The sequence below is a fragment of the Salvelinus alpinus genome, chromosome 2, assembly GCF_045679555.1.
Source record: "Salvelinus alpinus chromosome 2, SLU_Salpinus.1, whole genome shotgun sequence".
NCBI lineage: Eukaryota > Metazoa > Chordata > Actinopteri > Salmoniformes > Salmonidae > Salvelinus > Salvelinus alpinus.
Window position 1 is genome coordinate 54,370,526 of NC_092087.1, and position 3,835 is coordinate 54,374,360.

A 3,835-nucleotide genomic window follows, 5' to 3' on the forward strand; every position below is an offset into this window, starting at 1 on the left:
CGGAGGATACTATATATATAATATAGTAGAATGTTATGAACCGACACTGAATCGTAGGAGCTAACTACTAGCTATGTAGAAGTTGGACGGAAGAATGCCCAGTGCTGCTTACCTGAGATGCCGTCATCACACAGTCCTTCGTAGGTGTCCGCTATGACTTCCTTAGTGTCGGAAAAAAAGTCTGAACACTCATAAAATGGCCAAAATGGAGGGTGGTTGATAGCAAAATTAAGTTTTCTTTTCAAATACATTTTTTGTTCTCAAAATATTTTGGGGAATAAAATGCATAAAGTGTTGCACTCTAATACAAAATATTTGATTGCAAAAGACTTTGAAGCATCGTTTTTGCTTTCAGAACAATTATTTTTGATGGAAAAGAAAAAAGGTTTTGCTCTCAACAAAAAGACACAAATGTCCCTCCATAGCATATAACAATTTGCCTGTGAATAACCAGACCTTAATACAAACTTGCTATGCAGAATTCTTGACACACAACCGAAGATGCTGCCATATCCTGCCAGCACGCCCACAAGCGAGCCACTCGTGGAAGAGGGCGAGGAACGAGATGGGAGTAATAACAATTTGTTGCAAGTTGGGGAGGGGGGCTAATAGCTGAACATTCGACTATTCAACCTTTACTGAAGAATAGTCTAATAGCCCAGCTAGGTGTGAAACCCCCCCCCCACCTATCACAGACCAGATTTGCCCTAACGACCAAGGGTGTTAGAGCACTGATTCTGCTTTTGGATCCCAATGCACTACTGTGTCTTTAACTGACAACGAATGGGCAATATAAACCAAATAATAAGTTGATAATTGTGCATGACTTCAAATGAAAAAAGCAGGGAGCAGGTTTCGAACCCTCAACCTTCTGGCTCGAAGTCCAGCACGCTTTCGACTGCACCAAAAGCATGCTCAAGCCTCAGAGTCAATAGAGTGCGCCTCGCAGTAGCTTGCTACTCAATGTAATAAAGTAATGACTTTTCAAATAAGTTACCGTATACGTTATGTTGGCTGACAATTTGTTAGCTACGCTGTCCTTAGAAAACCACAGCAGTATGTACCGGTATGTTAGCTAGCTACCTAATGTTAGTAGTTATACATCAAACTTGCCAGTATATTAACTATAGGCTAACTACCCAACGTTTATTGACTTGATTATTCTCGTCATTGTTAGCTTAGCTAAATGGTATAGTCGTTGTTCGCGCTCAACACCCATTGAATATGGCCGGTGTCAGTAAACGTCGGCAAAAAGCATAATTAAATTGTTTCCAACAGCACAGTTACAGTCACCAACGCTCTGGTTAACACAAAAATTGCCTAACCAGCTCTGCTAGGGGGAGTAAAATGGTCAGAGTGGTCTCATTTGTGTCTAGAAGTAGCTAGCAAGCTAGCCAATGTTAGCTTGGGTGCTTGACTGCCATTGTAAGGCCAGAACGCTCAAATCAACTGTACTCCTCAGCCCGAATGTCCAGTGTGCGCTCCGAGAGCAAAATGGTCTTAATTTACAAACTGACAACTGAATTTATGAGCGCAGGCAATCCAAATTGAATTTAACTAGGCAAGTCAGTTAAGAACAAATTCTTATTTACAAGGACAGCCTACTCCTTCCTCCCCGACGGGCAATTGAGCCATGCCCGCACAACACAGGGATTCTTTAGCTAAACAGCCCAGTACTGTACTGCCGACCGTCACGTTGTACAGCGCCATATTTTCCGTTCCATCCTAACAGAAACCCAGAGGGTTTTTTGTTTTTCTTGGAATAGAAACACCATAATATTAATCAAATTTATTAAGCAAGTACCAGTCAAAAGTTCAGACACACCTACTCATTCTGTAAGGTTCTGTATTTATTTTCTTAGTCAACCTTGTGTTCTGTTTCATTGTGTTCTTAAATGTAGCCCTGTTTCTTTGTGTTCTTGAATGTAGCCCTGTCTTTCATTTTTGTTCATTGATTTCACCTGTGTTAGTTATTCACCTGGTCTCATCAGCTCCTTATTTAGTTCAGTTCATTATGTTTGTGCCTTTGTGAGGTATTGTTCGTTTTGACTTTACTAAGCCTTTTCCTAGCTCGTTTGTGAGAACCAGTTATAGCCTTCAGTCCTAGTTTTGATTCACCTGCCTGTTTGCCTACCTGTGTATGACCATTGCCTGCGACCACAATTCCTGCCTTCTGCGATGGCGATATAAACACCTGCTGCACTCTGCGTGTGAATCTACACCCTTTTCTCCCTCAGTATACATTACACATTCCAGGATTTTTTGTTATTTTTTAAAATGTTCTACATTGTAGACTATGAAATAACACATATGGAATCAGTTAAGAACAAATTCAGCATACTCCCTCCTCCCCGTCAGGTCTCCCTCCGTGCCCGAATTCTGTAGTACAGACATGGCCTGCGCTCCCTTATGTAGGGGATTAGGTACTTTCCCATGTTTACTACAGTATGTATTGTAGACTATGTTTCATTGTCAGACTGCACAGTAGCCTAATAAATGCAGGGGGCTTATATCTTCTAAATGCTTTATTATCCAAATGTAAAAGCATATACAGTACTGTTTTTCTTCAGCATCTTTATGCTTTCTTTAATAAAATAATGATACTCTTTCAAAATGCATGTTGATTTAGTTATGGATCCATAATGAATTATTATGGAGTATCTCCCGGGTGGCGCAGTGGTCTAGGCTAGCTGCGCCACCAGAGTCTCTGGGTTCGCGCCCAGGCTGGGCTGGGTTCGCGCCCAGGCTCTGTCGCAGCCGGCCGCAACCGGGAGATCCGTGGGGCGACGCACAATTGGCATAGCGTCGTCCAGGTTAGGGAGGGTTTGGCCGGTAGGGAGGGTTTGGCCGGTAGGGATATCCTTGTCTCAGTATGTAAAAAAAATAAAAAAATAAAATGTAATAAAATGTATGCACTCTACTGTAAGTCGCTCTGGATAAGAGCGTCTGCTAAATGACTAAAATGTAAATGTAATGTAAATCACTGATTTACAGAAATATTGGAACAAAGTTGTCTAATGAAGGCAAACAATGTAGAATCCTTCAATCTTCCTATGCCGTAGCCTGCTCCCGACCGTCACATACAGCGCCATATTTTCCATTCCATCCTAACGGAAACCCTGAGGGTTTCATTTTTCTCTGAATAGAAACACCATAATATTAATCAAATTAAGCCACATTTCTTAAAATCAATCCCATATACTATGTTATTACAAAAAAGGTTTTAAATGATCTGGTAATGCCAATATGGAAGACTATCAAATGCTTCTCAAAGATGCCCTCTGGTAGTCAAACTAGCACTAACTTGCATTAACAGAAAAAAATGACTGACAATTAGATAACGTGCCACAGAATGCTGCAGCAGCCCGCAAGCTGTGCTGGAGTATGACACAACTTTTAAATGAGCAACCACTGTAGGGCATTGGGATTTATAAAATTGATGCTAATATAGCTTCAAAATCACTGCAAAAAAACTGGAAAAGCATCTCAAGTGGAAAAGGCTCGTCTCTGTAGTTTAAGTGTTAGACCACTACCGCCACCTTGTGCTGTAAAGTGTGATACACAGGTGCTTGACTACTTAGGGCAGGGTTTCCCAAACTCTGTCCTCGGGACTCCAAGGGGTTCACGTTTTTGTTTTTGCCCTAGCACTACACAGCTGATTCAAAAACCAAACCCCCCTGGGGTCCCGAGGACTGAGTTTGGGAAACGTTGACTTAGGGGCATATGGAAAAGTAACTGCCCTAAAAACACATGAAACCCATTTTAGACAGAATGGTAAGTATGCTGAAATATAGCTTTTTTTTTCTTCTTACTGCTCTTTGAACAACAGCTCCAC